This window comes from Camelus ferus, chromosome X (genome assembly GCF_009834535.1).
Source record: "Camelus ferus isolate YT-003-E chromosome X, BCGSAC_Cfer_1.0, whole genome shotgun sequence".
NCBI classification, from domain to species: Eukaryota; Metazoa; Chordata; class Mammalia; order Artiodactyla; family Camelidae; genus Camelus; species Camelus ferus.
In genome coordinates, this window is record NC_045732.1 from 18,585,021 (window position 1) to 18,604,538 (window position 19,518).

The 19,518-nt window shown below is 37.7% G+C and overlaps 1 protein-coding gene across 1 annotated transcript in view; it reads left to right on the plus strand.

The window, feature by feature from the left end:
* Window positions 1–19,518, plus strand: part of GRPR (gastrin releasing peptide receptor) — a 112,291-nt gene that overhangs the window by 64,936 nt on the left and 27,837 nt on the right. The window contains exons 8-10 of the mRNA XM_032475596.1: window positions 6,321–6,427; window positions 7,319–7,403; window positions 18,384–18,447. The gene's annotated coding sequence lies outside the window, so the exon portion shown is untranslated. The remainder of the gene's footprint in view (window positions 1–6,320; window positions 6,428–7,318; window positions 7,404–18,383; window positions 18,448–19,518) is intronic.

The following is a 19,518-nucleotide window of genomic DNA, read 5'->3' on the forward strand; positions in this document are numbered from 1 at the left end:
TTGTAATCCATGTTTGAAAAATAGTTTCTGCTGTTTTAGGTTTGAGTAGGAATAAAAAGAATCTTCAAAACTTTACTCAAGTTTCTTAGATATCATTGGCTACACTTTCCCTTATTTTAATACAAATGCAAAAAAAACTCACATTGATTTGGGGATGGGGCAGTAAGGAGAAGAGACTGAAACAAAATATTATTGGAGTAGCAAAAAGCCCTTTGGAGGGACTAAAATGCCAACAAGGGATTATGACTTAAAAATTACAATAATACTCATATTTAGAACTCAACCATAATATCAACAGGAGACTGTGAATAAGTTTCATTTTTCCATAGAGGAAAGATTAAAGGCAAGATAAAATCCACATGTATAATGAAATTTTGAAATAGCTTTTTTAAAATCTAAATTCTCTTTCTCTTGTCACTAAGGTAGCTATTTGCTCTTATTAGTGTTCACTCAAATTTACCATGTAAATCCTTCCTTTGGAGTAAATGTGATACTAAGCAAAGCGGTTTCTACACATAATGGCTAAGCCCAGGTCTTTGTGCAGAGTCATGTACGGTCTTATGATGAAATATTCATTAGCTAGGAACAAATCTTCCTCCATTTGAGAAATATGTTCTTCTTTGACGTCTGACAGCTCACTTGCAGCACTTTTTCCCTTGGGATATCTTGACTAGAGAGCACAGTATTGGTAAGATGGGCTGGGCTGCAAAAATTCAAAAGTAAATTGTCTCCTGTGGAAATCACATCCATATCCTAGGCTTTCCAAATGGAATAGCCAGCCATGCACAGGAGATCTCAATTCTGGTGACTCTGCTGTGGACATGCTAAGTGAGCCCTCTTACAGCTGATATAATGATAGAAACAAGGCTACCACTGAGCAAGAGACAAAAATAGACTTTGTCAGCTGCTTACTTTAAACAGCTGGGCTAAACTTTTTTTGGGAGGGGCAAAAGAAAATGATGGAGGATTCTGTAGAAAAAACACTGTATGACAGTACCCCCCAGAACATCCGCCACAGTCCCAAAAGGCACATTTCAAGTAATTGGCGACTGCTCCCCAGACTGGCCATTACCACTTACTATAAGATCAGTAAATCTGATTTTAAATTGTTTGCTTTAAGTCGATTTTACATTATTTTAATTCATAGCCTTTGTTGTCTTGACGATGAGTTTTCAAGAGATATTTGAAGAAAATTTCATTTGAGGGCCTTGTGGGATGCTGGGGTATAGTGATACCTGTTATGCAATGTCAAACAGTGAGTGGCTTTTTAAAGACTTGAATAAAACTCATTTCTGCTACCCAGTGTAAAGGTTATAAGTTGGGGGAACCATGTTAACCATCTGGCTGCCTAAAAGGAATATTTTGTCAAACAGGAATGTGACACTAAAGTTCAAAACAGACATATGCTTCAGTTGACAGTCTCAAAGTTACCTAAACTTTCACTTCTTAACGTCTTGTGAACTCCAGTGGCAGCTCAGTCCAATCCTCTCATTTTGCAAACTGAGGGCCAAGTAGCAAAATGCTGTAGCCAGTGCCACAGTGCTAATTACCACTGTGTTGCTGAAAAACCGGCCTCTGTACCCCGATAGCCAAATTAAGAATCGGAGGAAGAGTTTTGAAAGAATTAGGAAAGAAGAGCTTTATTGCTTTGCCAGGCAAGGGGGAGACACAACAGGCTAATGCTTTAGAGACTGTGAATCCATCTTGGGGTTGGTGTCCTGAGGTTTTATAGAAAACCAGATGGAACAGAAAGGTGACCACGATCAGGGCATTTTCCAGGGTGCTGTATTCTTCTTAATCTTGATGAATCCACTTGGCATCACAGAGGGTTCTGTTCATTCTTCTGAGGCTATCAGCCCATGACTATCTTTTTGGAATACAGCTTCTGGGTTAAAGGATAAGCTATTTTGGGTAAAGAATGTATAGAAAGTGGAGAGTATAATGGAAAGGTTGGGGGCTTTTTAGCACAAAAGCAGTTGGGCAAGTGAAGCAGAGATGGGAGTTTGTTAGAGAAAAGAGAAAAACAAGTTACAAGAACTTTAAGTCAGAATGAATCAGCAAATAGCTTTAGCATCAGGGAAACCATTTTGTTAGTTTCTTACTCTTTCAATCATGTGACTAAAATCTAAGTCCCCTTTGATGGCAGCTTCTAAAATGGCTCCCAATGATCTTCACTTCCTGGTATCATGCCCTTGTGTGATTCCCTTGTTGAGTGTGAGCTAGACTTAGTGACTTGTTCCCAATGAGTAGAGTACGGTGAAAGTGATACAGTGTCACTTCAGTGATTAGTTTATAAAGAACTGTGACTTCCATCTTGCTTTTACTCTCTCTCTGGCTTTTCTTGCTTCCTCACTTTGATGAAGCCAGTTGCCATGTTGTGAGCCACACTCTGGAGAGGCCCACGTGGCAAGGAAATGAGGGTGGCCTCTGGCCAACAGCTAGAAAGGAACTGAGGCCCTCAGTCCAACAGCCCATGAAGAACTAAATGCTGCCAACAACTGTGAGTGAATTTAGACGCCATCAAGCCTTGAGATGACTTCAGTCTCAGCCAGTACTTTGTTTTTGACTCCATGAGAGATTCTGAGCCAGAAGACCCAGCTAAGCCATGCCCATATTCCTGACTCACAGAAATTATGAGGTAACAAATATTTGTTTTATTAAGCTGCTTAGTTTCGGGGTAATTTCTTAGGTAGTTAATGCACCCCCAATGCCCAGATCAGTGCTTTTTGCTGATGCCTGTAGAGTCAACAGTAGCCATGCTTTCCTCTGCCCGAATGGAAGCTATGTTTGTGATTAATCTTTGATCCCAACACCAAGTGATTTCACGGCTGACCTTGGCAAGGAAACAATATTAAAATGACAGTGGAGCAGGTAAAGCTCAGATGTGAGATTAAAACAAACAGAAACAAAATAGAGTTGCTGTTTCTAAAGTGACTGCAGATTTCTGGAGGCACAGACTCACATTATGTACAGCTGCCCCTTAAACATTTCATCAGTAAATGCACAGCAACAATCTTGTTCCCGGTGATGTTCACAGTGAAAACAAACACTCCTGATTGATTTTTCCCTCCAATAGAATGAATTATCGATGTTCTTTGTCAATGTGGGCAAACATGCGTGTGTGTGTATATGGGGAATAAGCACATCTTTCCTGTGCAGTGCAGAGAGTTATGGAAAGGTTAAGATTTGAATTCCACTTGAAAAGACTGACAGCTAACAACACCACAGTATAAATTAAGTGAATGAAAATTGTTCAGGGAGAATAACTGTGTCATTCTTTATTCATCCATTTATTCATTCAGTTATTCCCCTACTTATTCAACAAATACTTATTATGCATCTATTATGTATCAGGCGATATTCAAGACCCAGGAGATCAAACAATGAATGAGATAAATTCCCCTGACTCTCCTGATTGGGTCCTAGTAGCAACCCTCTCCTCAATCTCACAGCTGAGGTGACCAAAAAATGTCTTCACACATTGCCAAGTGACCCCTGACAGTAAAACCACCCCCAGTTAAGAATCACTGTACTAGAGTTCTGGGGGCCAAGGAATAAGCAACTGACATCCAAGTGTTTAAAAATTTCACGTAATAAACTTTTCAAGAAAAAATAGCTCTTAGCTCTTGGGATCTCTTATTTCAAATACGTCAGTGTTACTCTTTTATGGTATCATTAATATAGGCAGGTCCAGATTTTATAGAATAAATAGATCTTTAAGCAAAATTAAAGTTGGTTTTGACTTTAGGTATGTAAAAATTCTAAAATGTTATCCCAGAACTACACACTCCCCTCAGTCTACTTAAAACTTCCTTTGTCAACTTTCACTTAATAACACTAGAAACTCTTAACGACTGTAAATGCATGTGCTTTTGTGTTATCTGTCTCCTTTTGCTTTGTGAAGAATGATCTTTTTTTGGTAGCAAACTTCTAAATATTCTAACAAGTTAATGTGATATTTGCTGATCTAATATGTAGGTTTGTCCTCAGAGGCATGTTCATGAGTCTTTAATATTAATTTTCCTTCTGTTTTGATTTAACCTGTGTCATTGATAACTTTTCCTTGGATACTTCTATTCTGGAAGTTTTCAATCTTGACTTTGTAGGATCCCAGTTAAATCCAGTTAGGGGGCATAGGACAGGAGGAAAGCAAAAATAACCAAATAGAGCTAATTTAATTCCCCTTTGTTTATCTTGTAGGGGAGGAAAAATAATTTTCCCTCTACCCTTCTAGGTTCTTGCCTGAGACCCTCTGTAATAAAAAGACAGATTAACAGAAGAAAAACAAACAGAAGTTTAATGACGTATATACCTCCTGTGTATATGGGAAAGACCCAGGAAAACTGAGTAACTCTCTGAAATGGCCTAAGCCACTACCACCTTCAATACCTTTCCTTCGTCAGCCAAAGACAAAAGAAAGATGTTCGAGGTGGGAGTTGGGGGTGGGGCAGTTATGGGAGGTGACCCAGGAAAAGCACAGTAAACAAGGTCGTGGTTGTTATGCAGATTTAAGTCTGTGCCTTCTCCACTGCCAAGAGTTTCTAGAGATTTAGACATCCTCCTCTTCTGGGTACAGAGAGGGAGATATCCTTACAAATGGAGATTTCCCTGAGAGATGTAAATGTCTCTTGCAAAAGGGTAACTTTTACTTGGTTTTCAGAGCTTCTCTTGTGTCTGCAGTTTCTTAAAAACCCAACCAGCTCAAGATAATCCTTAAACCAAAGAGGCATATCTGAGGGTGTCATATTATACCCCCCTTCAATATGAACATGAATTTTTTTAAAGGTGAAGATTTAAAATTCTGATGTCAAATTCAGGCAGCGTTTTATTCTCCAGAAAATTTGGGAGTTACTGCTCTACGCATAAAAAGTACAATTTAAAACTTAAGGAAAATTTGGCCTTAAAAAAATAATCTGTGAACCCTTATTTTGTGTGGACTCTGTGTCAGACCCTAAGCTAGGTAGAGGGGATACAAAAATGAGAAGATAAACCACTGAGTTAGGTGTAAAATGTGGCGAAAGAGAAAACATGGCGTAGAACAGCACCCCAGTGAACTTGGCTCACCCTTCCTTCCACACTTGAGCCTTTTGGTATTGGACATGTGGGCTTCAAGCCAGGACCATGCCTGGCTGGCTGGTGTTTTTTATGATTGTCTTGATATAATCTCAAGAGACTTCAAAATTTATAAGAAGCTGGAAACATCTTTGGATCACATACTCATTAGCAAGGTTATTTCTTCTCTAAATCCAGGACTCTTGAGTATATCTAGTCCTTACTTAATTAATTCCCTGAAAATCCCTGCTGCCAAGTGAAAAGCCATTAAAATTTCAAAATCTTTAATTCTGTTCATTTTAACGAGAATTATGATGCCTTCCATCCCAGTTCGAGATACACAAATACAATTTCACAGATGGAAATATATATATATCAATTGAATAACAAAAACAATTTTATATAAGTAACAAACAACAATTTGAAAGTAAAAATAAGCAATTTGTATATATTGTAAAATCAAGATTGATTCTTATCTGTGCTCAGTGACATTTTCTCACTATGAACACTATAGTAACCAGTAAAGTTAATGGGTGCATTTTTGTCTCAAATTGTAATGCTGAAAATTTACATTTAATGGAGTTTTCATTTATCGATGTTTTGGACCTAGAGATTATCATATTGAGTTAAGTAAGTCAGACAGAGAAAGACAAATATCATATGATATCACTTGTATGTGGAATCTAAAAAAAATGAATCAAATTCTATTTACAAACCAAAAACAGACTCATGGACATAGAAAACAAACTATGGTTACCAAAGGGGAAAAGGTAGAGAGGGATATATTAGGGGTTGGGGATTAACAGATACACATTACCATATATAAAATAGATATGCATAAAAATAAAAAATTAAAATTAAAAAATTTAAAAAATAAACTCACATTTGATTGATCACAGTGAAAAAATAAAATAAAATAAAATAAAATAAAATAAAATAGATATACAACAAGGACCTACCATATAGCACAGGGAACTATATTCAACTATATATTCTTGTAATAATATATAATGGAAAAGAATCTGAAAAGAAAATATGTATGTGTATGTATATGTATAACTGAATCACTTTGCTGAAACTAACATTGTAAATCAATTACACTTCAATTTAAAAAAAATTCTTTTAAGTCATTATTCTGGAAAAAAAGGAAGAAACTGTCTGAATGGTGGTATATCTAGAGAAAGGCCATTATGGTGAAAAATCTTAACTGATCAGTCATTTATGTGCCATAACTCTGCATATTATCCTCCCCACTTATGATCACACAGGTGCTCATCAGTATTTCTAGGATGTAATGCAAGAGGACCTGAATCTTCAGCCCGTGACAGTCATCCATGGGAGAGGGGGCCACATCTGCGTTGTGATGCCTGAGAAGGTGAATTTGACCTTGCTCTCCACACTTTATCTGATTACCTGCTACTTAATAGCAGCTAATAACCAAGCTAATTAAAAGGTTAACTCCATAACTATATTTGGCCTCTTGTAGAGTCTTCAGAGGTATGATTAAGAAATCATCATAGGTAATTATCCCATCCAGCAAATCAAGATAATTCAAGTTCATGCCTTTGATAATTTTGCAGCAGAAGTTCAGACACCAGGTAAAAAGTGATCAGTCTTGAGTTATAAATGTCAAAGTAACTTGAAAATCAGCTCAAGGGACAGCTTCCTTCCCTGATAGATTTGCTATGACCTAAGAATCACTCCAGACACCTTTTGTAACAGTTATTGTCCCTCCTTTCTTCTTCATCAATTCTCTTCTACTCACTGGGTGCATTCTATAAATGGACACAGTGCAAAGTATTTGACAGAGGACCTGGATTTTTCCAGGCTTTGCCACTGAATCTAAGATGTCATCAATTATAAGTTCAACCATTATTTATTTAACATTAAAAAAGAAAAAATGGTTCAAGTTAAATTATGACATAGTGCTTCCTAATTACTTTGACATTTTATTGTATAGTTTTTGAAAGAACTTCTTAGACTTAGATTTTAAACATAGATTTTAAGAATACTTTGCTCTTATGCATACATCAAAGGGAAATATGAATGAAATAAACTGATTCAATTCCTAGGGATTTTTCAAATTCATTGTTCAACTCTTTTGAATTAATTTTCAACACAGAATTTCCATGTCCATGTTTCGGTTTTGTATCTATGTTATACCATAGACTACATATGATCTTGTCTTCTGTGCCATTGAGAGCGCTAGTAATACAGCATTTCTTAAGATGATACTTCACTATTATCTTCGGGATTTTCTTTAAAGCTGCCAGCTTGGAAGAAAATTCTGCAAATGCTGATGTTGGTACAGTCTTGCTTGGTGGGATATAGGTAAAGCTTTCTGCATAAATGTGAGTAACAAAACATTTAAGAGTTTTATCTACCTGTGATTATCTTCCTTTCCTAGATGCCATAAAGCACTTGGTCATTGCATTGAACGAAAATATGAAATTGTCATCATTCTTTCAGTGACAGCCGTTTGTTTCCCTGTTATCAAACTGAAACCCTGATGCTTCTCTGCCACTCTGCACTCACAATGTCTTAATGTCTTAATACCAAATCACAGAATAATCCATGGACAATATTTTAAATGCCAGTTAAATTTAACTCATGTGATAATAACAGTGAATATAAGTCAACTGAAATAATAACGTAAACACAAATAGTGCCATAAATAACTACATGACAATGACCACCTACCTGGCTGCCAATGATTGTAAGACACCACCAACGCCTCAATTTCAGAAGTGTTAAAATGGGGAGGTGGAAGTCTATCTTAGACTTGATGAAACTTTCAATTATGAAAAACTGATCACAAATAAAATCAAGAATGTGTTTAGATTATTTCACTTAAGCTTCAGCTCCAATATTTGCCCTTCCCTCTATATGGGATCTTTAGCAACTGCAAAATGAGACTGAAGAGAAAAATCTAGGGATTCTATCCACATTTTGCATCATTTAGATAAAACTATGCAATGTGGTTGTGTTTGCTAAGAACTGCTGTCTCTGTAAGGCAGCAAGGATTTAATTCCAACTCAGTCCCAAGTGTAGTTTAAGGAGATTGACTTGAAGAGAAACATCTCATTTCAGAACTTTTCTCCTGGTTCCCTTCCTTTATTATAAAAGCACATCAAGGGAGCCCTTTTCACAGAGAAAACCCTTGAAATATTACTTAATAACATCTGAGATGACTCAAAATGATTCTTTAGGAGTATGTGCATCTTAATAGGGAATTCCAAAAGTGAGAATGAAGCCTTCAGTACCCAGAAGCATTCCTTCCCCAAAAAGGATATGTGTGGGATGATGTCTTTGTTGGGAGAGATTTTCTATCACACTCCGTCCTTCTGCCTACTCATGAGGATGGCTCAGCTGCCTAACAGGCATGAGGGTATGAGCTACAGATTTCCTCAGTGAGTAGTCTCACCAGGGTCAGTCCCTTGGACTGAAGGTTTGCTGAAATATGTTTCACATTGAGATGCAAAGGAGCAAGCAGACCCTTCTGGGGTGTTCATAGGGAGGCCAAGACTATCACTGTCAGGCCAGATGTCCAAATTTCCCTGGCATTGGTTTCTTGACTTGAAAATAATATGATTGGGTAGAGTGATCTCTAACACTCTTTCCTGCTCTCCGATTTTCTGATTCTGTGGCATGACACGGTGGAAAGAGAACTGAGTGAGAAGAAGGGTTACAGAGTCCTGGTCCCAAATCAGCCACCATTTAGTGATGTAACCTAATCACTTCACCTCTCTAAACGTCAACTGCAAAAGGAGAAAGCTGGAGAAAATTTGTCCAGAATTCTCTCTAGGTCTACATTCTGTCTGTAGTTTTCATTTATAAGCGACCTTATCATTTCTGTTCTTTGGTAAACTTTGTTCAGAAATGCATCTCAAAAGTTATTCCAGCTCAGAAAAGAGAAGCTTGGAGCTTTAGATTCTTAAGATGAATATTAGAGTAGAAAAAGGGGAAACTTTAAAAGTCTAAAAGATAGAGAGATTATGGACCTAAAATAATAGAAACATAATGCATCATTTTATTGTGAAAGCATTTTTAATGAACATCCTTGGAAGAAAAATAAATGGCTATACCACTAGTCAAAGGGAGGGTTAACAGTGTGCTTAAAAAAAAAAAAAAAACCCGCTATAAAAGACTAACTTAAAACCCCTGTATGGCAGAGTGGTGATCACTTGGAAGAAGAATTAGCAGCAGCAGCAGCACAAAGTCTAAAGTGATAGCAGATAGAGGTTTCAGGGCATGTTGACATAAGAGTGATAATAAGCTCTTTACACATAGCTCCAGTCACAAGCTAGGGGGCAGCTCTTCGACTGGACATCATGAGAAGCCAGGCTGAACTCTTTAGTCCTCTGATAGCGATGGCCAGCAGTTGTGGTGAAGCCAACCATCATGTTTGAGATACCATGCTGAAATTTCCACCAGGTACCCTTGAAAGAGATGCATATCTTTAGAGTAAAGATACTTAGAGAGTATCTCTAAAATAATAAATATAAAAGAACATCTATAAAATAATTTCAATTGACCAAAAAAATGTGTGAATGCCTGCTGATGGCTCTTTGTGCTGTAATGAAAGTAACATGAACATAATAATTAATGCAAGAAAGGACAGAGTTCTTCACCATTAGTCAGTTATATATGAGGGTGTGATATGTGCACTGACCCCAAACAGGAGAAAAGGATTGGAACATAAAATTAACTTATGATAGTTGCAGCCCTACAAGTAGAGGCTATGTTTTGATTATCTCTTTTCTCTTTCCACCCATAAATTCACCCTTTGAATAATAGCCAGCTCACACACAAGGCAATCTTCTTCTGATTAGTTTTCACCTTCTTCCCTCAAAGCCACATCAGAAAAGTACCAATTTAGATGATGAAACCAGACCCAGTGGCCTAGGTACATCGTATAAAGGCTTCACACTGAAGGAGCTACGTGGATTCTAACAGCTAAAAAAAGCAATTCCTGGGTTTAAGGTTTTTTTCTTTTAAAATTAGATTTGAAATCCAGTAAGATTTTTCATGATGTTGTTCCTGTTGTTCCTGTTCTGTTCTGTACCTGAAATGGTGACTCAGTCTGTAGCCTGTTAGACAACACCTGGGCTGAACCTTCAGTGCAATCAGAAAATGGCCCCAAAGTTTGAATAACAATCCATTTAAATGTATATATTAAGCTCCTAGGCACAGGCACAGAGGACATGGAGGAAAACAGAATTATTAATTAGTTTTTATATCTATATATACAAATAGGTTCAAAAACCTCAAAATTTTGCCACAATGAACATTTATTTTATACTTGTGGGTTTCGAAGTTGGCTGTCATTTCAACGATCACAGCTCGAGTAGACCAAACTCCACATGGCTCCTGTCTGCTCCACATTGTAGGACTCAGTCTGAAGCAGGAATGACTCTCTGGGCCGTGCTCTTCTCATGGAGGTGGCAGCTCAGAAGAGCCAGTTACCAATTGATTGCTCTCAACTCCAACTCACCCTCCAGTGCCTGCTCTGCAGTAGTAGACTGGACTCTTTCATCATTTATCCTTTATGGTGAACATGTCCTTTACAGTAAGCTTTGTCAGCGGAGGAACATTTCAGGCAGAAGGGGGCTTCTTTTCCCGGATCCAATATGCTGTTTTACTTTTTCTTCCTTCTGTTGCATGGTGCACGTGTGTAGGAACAGCTGTCAGTGCTTTGTCCCAGCTATGCACGCAGAGTGCCCCATCGCTCAGTGATCGCATGGCCTGGCCCAGGCCTGGAGGCCTACATGGCATGAGTCTCCTAGTGTGGACACTGGTACACTCTAGGCCTCATGCTGGCAGCGGTGCCCCAGCTCTCTCTGCACACCCACTTGCAATCCTTGGCTCACTTGTACCCCTGAGGGTGTTTCCTGTAGCCTTCTCAGCACATACCACATGTCACAGGCTGTGCACCACCTTGCCAGTGGGTGGGTTCTAGATACCGTGACTCGCTCTGTGCTCCTGCTCATCAGCCTCAGTTCGCTTGTACCCCAGAGATTTGTTTCCTGATACCTGGTGATTGTGGACCAGCTCTGGCCAGGGCAACCCAGCCGACTTCTCCACCATCCAATGGGCCACAGCCATACCCTCTCCAATGAGATCTAAACCCATCCTTGGGATCAGCCTTCTTCCAAATTTGTCCTTCCTTAAGTACTCTCTCTCATCCCTGGGGTATCATTTAGAGTTCCCTTTATGTCTCTATCTCTAATGGTTTAATAATTCATTATACTAAACTTTCTGTATTCAAATCATTGTTTCCTGATTGGATCCAGACTGATATGCTGTGCTTTTTAATGCTTCAGTTCAGAACTGGTACACTGTTATTTCTGTCCATATTTCATTGATCAAATCAAATCATATGGCCAAACTCAAGTTAACGAGGCAGGGATATCATCTCCACTTACCCCAGTGGGAGCTACTGCAAAGGCATGTGGCCACAGGCATGGGTGTGTAATTCTATTACAGAGAGTTACCAAGGGATTGGAAACAATAATCCAACCTGCCATTTGGAACCTGCTTCATGGAGCATATTGTGGAAGAAAGATATTAAGAAATTCCTGGGAAAACAAGAGCTATAAAAGGAGAATAGAGAGCATCAGGGGAGTATAATCTGTAACATCATAGCACCTCGTGTCTCGGTTCAGTTTCTTTAGCCTCAGCTGCAAGCTTGAGTCTTTACCATGCGTGTGATGTGTAGAGTCAGATTGTGAACTAGGTTTAAATGTAGAACTTGAGGTTTCCTTGCTCCAAGTCTCCTTTTTCTGGGCCTCCCTGGACTTTCCAGCAGCCATGGCCTCCCTGAGTTCTGTCCTTTGGTTGCCCAGGTCAGAAAGAAAGCAGGTTAAGATAGTACCACACTGTGATCACAGCCCACCACTCTGCCAGCTGCAAAAATCCAGAACTTGCAATGTGACAGTCATTTCTTCCAAATCTGAACACTCCTGCAAAATCTGCCTTATCTTGGTTTATTCTCCAGATCCTTTATGTAGTTGTTTTTTTTTTTTTTTGTAATTTGTAATTTCCAGAATTTATAGTTGTTATCTGCAAGAGATGAGCTTTGTTAGGAGTTTATGCCAATGCATGAGAAATGAAACTCCAGCACTAGTCAAATAGGAATTTAAAAAATCACTTGCCTCAAAGAGCTCAAAGTCTAACAGAGGAAGCTTACATATAAACAAATAACTTAAAACCCAAGATCATAAAGCATGACATTGGACATATAGTTAAGGTATAAGGTTGACCAAAAAAAAAAAATCAAGAAAGCTTTGGCGGGAGGACATCTGATCTGATCAGAAGTCAAGAAGGGCCACGGGGAAGAGCGAGGTTGTGTGTAGAGTGCGAGGCCAGGAGGAAGGATGCGAGAGGCAGAAGGGGTCGAAACCATGACCTGACATTTATATAGCATTTCCCAAGTTTCACACTGTAATTATATCCATTATCTCATTGGGTTTTTAATGAACCCGGTGAAATCAAGCTATTGTGCCAGCAGAAATATTTTCCATTTTCTTGAAATGAATCCAAGCTTAGATGATTTCTACTCAATGTAGAGCAAGACTTTAAAACTATCTTATGTGAGGAAAAGAATATACATATTAGCCCCAAGTGGGAATTGAGAAGAAAAATATTCTATATATTCAAACTGCTTCTAAACATTAATCAAATGTGACATTGGCTCCCCAGACATTATGTACAGCACCCTATCACCTTTGTTTCTAATGGAGAAGTGTTACTGTTTTAAAGTCCTGCTAAAACTCCCCAAAGAACAGTATTTCCTTCACTATGTGTTTTTGTTTCTCTCTCTAGAAGAAATTTACAATAACATTGTCTTATAGTCTTGTTCCCCCGTCAACACACACATAAATACATGCTCCTCATTCTGAAAAAATTGAACCCATATTTTAAGGATTAGTTCAAGACCTACTTCTCTGCTCCATTCCATCCTTTTTTTAAATCTTTTTTTGAACTCCCATTTCTCATACTCTGCAGTGTGTCCCCAGCCTGGCTGTGAACCATGAATACCTGAGAGGCTCCTTCAAAATACATTTTTTTGCTGGGCCCCACTTGAAATTCACAATCTCTGGAGCTAGGTCTGTATTTTGTGGTTCTGCAGGTGACTTTGATGTGTCCCAGCACCTGTCAACTGGGACCCACTAATTAATAAGCATCAGATGATTCATCCTTAATTGTTGTCTGTCTGATGTATGTATGTTGGCCTGTGTTCTATATCAGGACTTCTCAACCTTTGAGGTGCATATGAACCACCTAAACATCTCGTTAAAATGCCGATTCTGATTCAGCAGATCTGAGTGGGCCTCAGATTCTGCATCTCTAACCAGCTCCCAGGTGGTGCTGATACTCTGGGAAGGGGGCCTCTACTTCCAGATTTCTTTCCTATTGCAAATGATACAATCAATAAATATTAGTCAATTCAAGGCCATTGTTTAAAAATTATGTGCATTTTATCCAATGCCATGTTCAATTATTGCCCTTTGGTACAGCTTTACAAAGATGTTTACAAAGATTTTTTACCCTTTCTCTCAGGATCTCAATAATGAAAATTCTATCATCACTTGGGGAAGTAGGGTATTTTATTGGCTATTCCTGCTAAGAGAATTTAAGGTGGAAGGAAAACAGAGACACTCATACTTGAAGACACTTATTTTATTTATTTTTTTTAATTGATGTATAGTTGATTTACAATGTTGTGTTTCTGGTGTACAGCATAGTGATTCAGTTATACATATATATATTCCTTTTTATATTCTTTTTTATTATAGGTTATTACAAGATTGAATATAGTTCCCTTGGCTATAAAGTAGGGACTTGTTATTTATCTATTTTATATATAGTAGTGTGTATCTGCTAATCCCAAACTCCTAATTTATCCCTCCCGCACCCCTTTCCCCTTTGGTAATCATAAGTTTGTTTTCTATGTCTGAGAGTCTGTTTCTGTTTTGTAAATAAGTTCATTTGTATCATTTTTTAGATGCCACATATAAATGATATCATATGATATTTGTCTTTCTCTGTCTGACTTACTTCAGTTAGTATGATAATCTCCAGGTCTATCTCTGTTGCTGCCAATGGCGTTATTTCATTCTTTTTCGTGGCTGGAGTAATATTCCATTATACATATATATGTATATGCATATATGTATATACATATATACATCTTCTTTATCCAGTCATCTGTTGATGGACACTTAAGTTGCTTCCATGTCTTGGCTGTTGTAAACAGTGCTGCTGTGAACATTGGGGTACATATAGATGACAGATTTCAAATCCTCTAGTGGAGTCCTCCTCACCTGGGTGCCTGTTACAAAGGCTGCTTTCTGTACTCCATTCAGACCTCCTAAAGGAGAACACTTGGGCAAGGGGTTTAGGAATGCCTTTTAAGCAAGCTTCCCAAGCTCAAGTATATTAAAGTTAGAGTAACACTGTTCTAAGCTGGGCTCCTTCTTCTGACAGTTAAGGAAACTGAGGTCCAGAGAAGAATAATGATGATAATAATAATCATGACAAGCAGCAGCAGTTGACATTTATTTAGTCCATACTCCGTGCAGGCCACTGTGCTGATTACCTCATGTGACAGTTTAATTTTAATCCTCATAATAACTGTTATTTTTTGAGGAGCCCAGCGAGGTTAAGAAAGTTACCCTAGGTCACACAGCTAATGGGTAGCAGAGCTGGGTCTTGAACCCAGGTCTCCTGGCATTCTTTCTATTGTGTCTTCTTTCTAGTTCCCTTCTCCTACCATAAACTGTTTCACTGAAGGTTTCTTTCATCCCTTCCATGTATTCCTTGCCTCTATCCCATTCTTAGAAATAATCAAAAGAGAACCGAAAGCCACCAGCACTGAGAGCCACTCCAGCTCCTCCCTTGCTCCATGGCTGCTCTTTACCTTTTAGCACAGCCAGCCCCTGCAGTTCAGGCTACTCACTTACAGAGATGGGGCAGGGGGATCATTTTGATTTATTAAGGATGTTAAAGGATAATGTTCAAAAAAAAGCAAAATCATAACTCTCATACCAATGTAAAATGAACAACTGTCACCTATTTTCTATTGAACTCATTAACAGAAAACTGGAAAAGATGGTACCAAGAAGGCAAAGAACCACATATTTATATACAGTAAAGGAATGTTGAAATGAATTTGCAAAAACTGGTCTAATCATTGCACAACAATGAATTCCATTCCACTGGACACAGCTAGTTTGTACTTGTATGGACAAGAATTATTTACATGGTCATCAGTTTTCTACTAATTCATTTCTGTCTCTTCAGAGTTGTAGAATAGCCTTGTCAAAGGCAAAGGCTGGTAGGATGAGATAATCCTGAGACCCCAGCATTCCACTGAAAGGATACTCAATAATTTCTTTTGCCCACTCCAAAGTCTTATACTTTTCCTTATACTCTCTCTCCCCCTGTCTCCTAGAAATCAAAGTAATCTCTAAAAACAGTTATTCATGATCACAAAGTAAGGTTGGTCTCACATAAGGTTTGGTTTGACTATTTACACAGATATAGCAAGTGTTAAGCTACCATATAGGCCTTCCTAAGTTAACTTTGTTGGAAATTTTCATAAGGAAACTCAGATTGGACTTTTAAAAGCCTCTATTATTTGCTGCCCTGAAGCTAGGAAACCAAGCCTAAGAAACACTCTGAGGGGAGAGGATAGCTCAGTGGTAGAGTATGTGCTTAGCATGCACAAAGTCCTGGGTTCAATCCCCAGTGCCTCCACTAAAAAGTAAAATTAAAAATTAATTAAAAAATACATAAAGAAACCTAATTACCTTCCTCCCACCAAAAAAAAACAAAAACAAAAACAAAACAAAACAAAACAAAAGTACTCTGTATCAAATTTCACTTGCACAATCTACAAATTCTCCTTAAGTTCCCCTAAATGTACCAAGGTTCCTGGCCTGCAAAGAAGTCATGTTCTTGGTCACATGTAAGGCTGGACCCTCTAAGCATCATGAGTTTCCCTGGGAGGGCTTTGTGGGCATTGGTTCCAGAAATAAAATTTGAGTTCCATAAAAGTGTCTGGATTGATTCTAGCAATAAGGAAGATAGATTCTTAGTGAAACTAGGCAAAAAACTATATTGCCATAAAAAATAAGGTAACATAAAGATTTGGGGTTCAGGGGCAGTGGCAGAGGAAGGAAAGGTATCGGTGAGAATTAAGTATTATTTTAAATGTTATGGGTAACAAAAATGTCCATCAGCTGATGAAAGAATAAAATGTGGCAAATGTATGCAATAAAATATTATTCAGCAATAAAAAAGAATGAGGTGCTGATATGTGCCACAGCATGCCTCAACCTTGAAAGCATTATGCTAAGTGAAAGAAGCCAGACACGGCAGATCACATGTACAATTCCATTTATATGAAGTGTGCAGAATAGTCAAATCCATAGGGATAGAAAGTAGATTAGTGATTTCCAGAGGCTAGAGTGGCTGCTAATGGATACAGGATTTCTTTTTAGGATGATACATGTTCTAAAATTGACTGGTGATGACAAAGCTCACTGTGTGAATATACTAAAAACCACTGAATTGTACACTTTAGATGAATGAATTCTAAGGTGTGTGAATTATATCCCAGTAAAGCTGTCAGAAATGTTATAGGTTACAAACAGCTTAAGTAGATAGAGAAAGGTCTTTCCGATATAATCTAGGGGAAAAACATTCTTTAAAATATCAACTTCATTTCAAACAAGTAACCACAATAAAATTTTTTTCATCAGTTCATTCAGCCCTATGTAATTAGCGCTTGGTCTGATGGATCTTGGGTCAATAGAGTCGTGAAACCATCTGACTTAGTCTTGACTAAGAAAGAGTTCTGGTAATCCTGACTCAGTGCAGTGATATGATCTTAAAGTTGTCTAAGCGATGCTGTCTAAAGCCTGTACTGCAGAATCTTTTTTTTTTTTGCAAAATGTGAATCTTTTTTTTTTTTTTTTTTTGTCAAAATGTCAGTAATTTGAATGACCTGTTATAGTCCTTTTTCACAAGGCTCTGAGACGGTTCTTTTTTGTTGAAGACTCAGAGATGACCTGTAGTTTACAGCAAGTTTTCAGGCAAGAAATTAGAGTAAAATAAAAACTATCTGCGGAGCAAAGAGACTTTCACTGAAGATGAATGTTTTCTGAAAATTTTCATATGTGAAAGGTCTGATGAGAGTTCACAATAAGCATAATGCAACTGACAAGGACATTAGCTTGTTTCCAGGCCTTGAAAAGGAAAGATAATAAAGTCATTCTAAAAATGTATACAAATGTCTTTAAGCATAATGCTTATGCCTATTTTCAATAAAGTGAATGAATGTTACCTTTGATGTATACAAATGGATGAACACACACAAAAAATGAATGAACATAATTATTTGACAGGAAAAAATCTTGAGATATATAGTTATCGTGAAACACATTATATATAATATACCAAGAATATTCTAAGCATATACCAAGAATATCAAGTTAAAGAGATTCAGTGAGTCTGAAGTAGTTTCTTTTTTTTTTTAATTTTTTATTAAAGTATAGTTGATTTATAATGTTAGTTTCAGGTATATACCAAAGTGATTCAGTTATACATGTACATACATTTTTTTTTTCTTTTCAGATTCTTTTCCATTATATGTTATTACAAGGTATTGGATATAGTTCCCTGTGCTATACAGTAGGCCCTTGTTGTTTATCTATTTTATATATAGTAGTGTGTATCTGTTAATCCCCAGCCTCTAATTTATCCCTCCTTACCCTTTCCCCTTGAAGTAGTTTCTTGGTATCTGTATTTTTATAAAACTCCATGGGTAAATCTGATGTGCACCCCTGACTGAAATCTACTGGCCTAGAAGGTGCTAGATTCAAACTAAAGAAGCAAGACTGTGGTCTAGTTAACATTTTTAATAACTGAAATTATGACTGATAACACTATACTGTTGCTGCCTAATACCCGGCAAAGCACCGTCAGGACTCTGAGAAACAGAAACATACCATGGACAGTGAAGGCATTCATGAATCTCTAGAAACTTCCCATAAAGCATACAATTTCTAAAATACTTAAATTCATGACATTTACTTAAGTGCATTCAACCTAGGGAAGGCTGAGTATCACTTATTTGACTACTCTTCCCATATAACTCACTAATAGGAACGAATAAAGAAACCAAATGTTTCTAGCTTCCTTTTATTTGAAAGGTGAAAGAACAAACCTTTGTGATTTTCTAGAAGCCCTCTAAGAAATCCACAAAGATATTTTTAGGTGTAAAATACATTCTGAAAAATTTATTTATCTTTTTCTTTATTAAGGATCTGATTTGGAGAAGGCAAAAATCAAAGAAGTTGTCACAGGAGACTTGGACACTTGATTAAGGTAGGATTATGGTGCCTGAGAAACAACATCTGGTTCTATATTTAATCAAAGTGTCAATAAACATTTTAAACTAAAAAAGAAGGTAACATGATTATAAAGAATTTTAGTTCTTTCATAAGTAAGGACTGAGGAACCTTTGTTCTTTTTTTTCCTTAAATAGTCAAGCATATAATAAAGTCAACATAAAGTGCAGGAAATTATTCTGGTTAGACTCAGAATCTCTGCTATTTAGAAAGTAAAAAAAAACAACCCTTCATGTTGTAGGCAAAGGCAATAAGCAATAAGGCAAGGAAATAAGGCCATCAAAATTGAGTACATTTGTCAAGATTTTAACACATTTTATAACTTTTATTTTCAGACTTGGGTATTATAAACCAGGGCAAATAAAATTTACTTTCTAAATTTTGCCCTTCATTAACTCCTTTGTAGTCTGGAACAAACTGACACTTTAAGACAGATCTTGAGGGCTCTGCAAGGTTAGCAGTGATTTTATTGTAATTTTAAGATGTTATTAGTTAGGTTACAAGGACACTGGGCTTTCATCTTAGGGACCTTCTCTTGCTCTCTCACTCACTTGCTCCAAGGGAAGCCAGTTACTATGTTTTGATCGGCCCTACCGAGAGGCCCACATGGCAAGGAACTGATGCCTCTGTCTAACAGTGATGACCTGAATCCTGCCAACAGTCATGTGAGCGAGCATGAAAGCAGATTACCCCTCCATCCCCCTTGAGCCTTGAGATGACGTGTCCTTAGCTGACTCCTTGTCTGCAGCCTTGTGCCAGCACCACCCAGCTAAGCTGCCCTCAAATTCCTGACCCTCAAAGACTGTGAGATAAATATTTGTTGTTTCAAGCTGCTGTGTTTTGAGTGGGGAGAGGGTAATTTGTTATACAGCAGTCACTAACTAATACACCCCTCATCCCATCTCATGTGTTAGGTTTTTCAGGCTACAAAGACTTTCACATGCTGATTTCACTCAATCCCCATGATGGTCACTGGCGCATTGTCCCCATTTCACAGATACAGAGGAGTGGTCACCCAAGATTACAATTAGTCAGTCCTAGAGTGGAG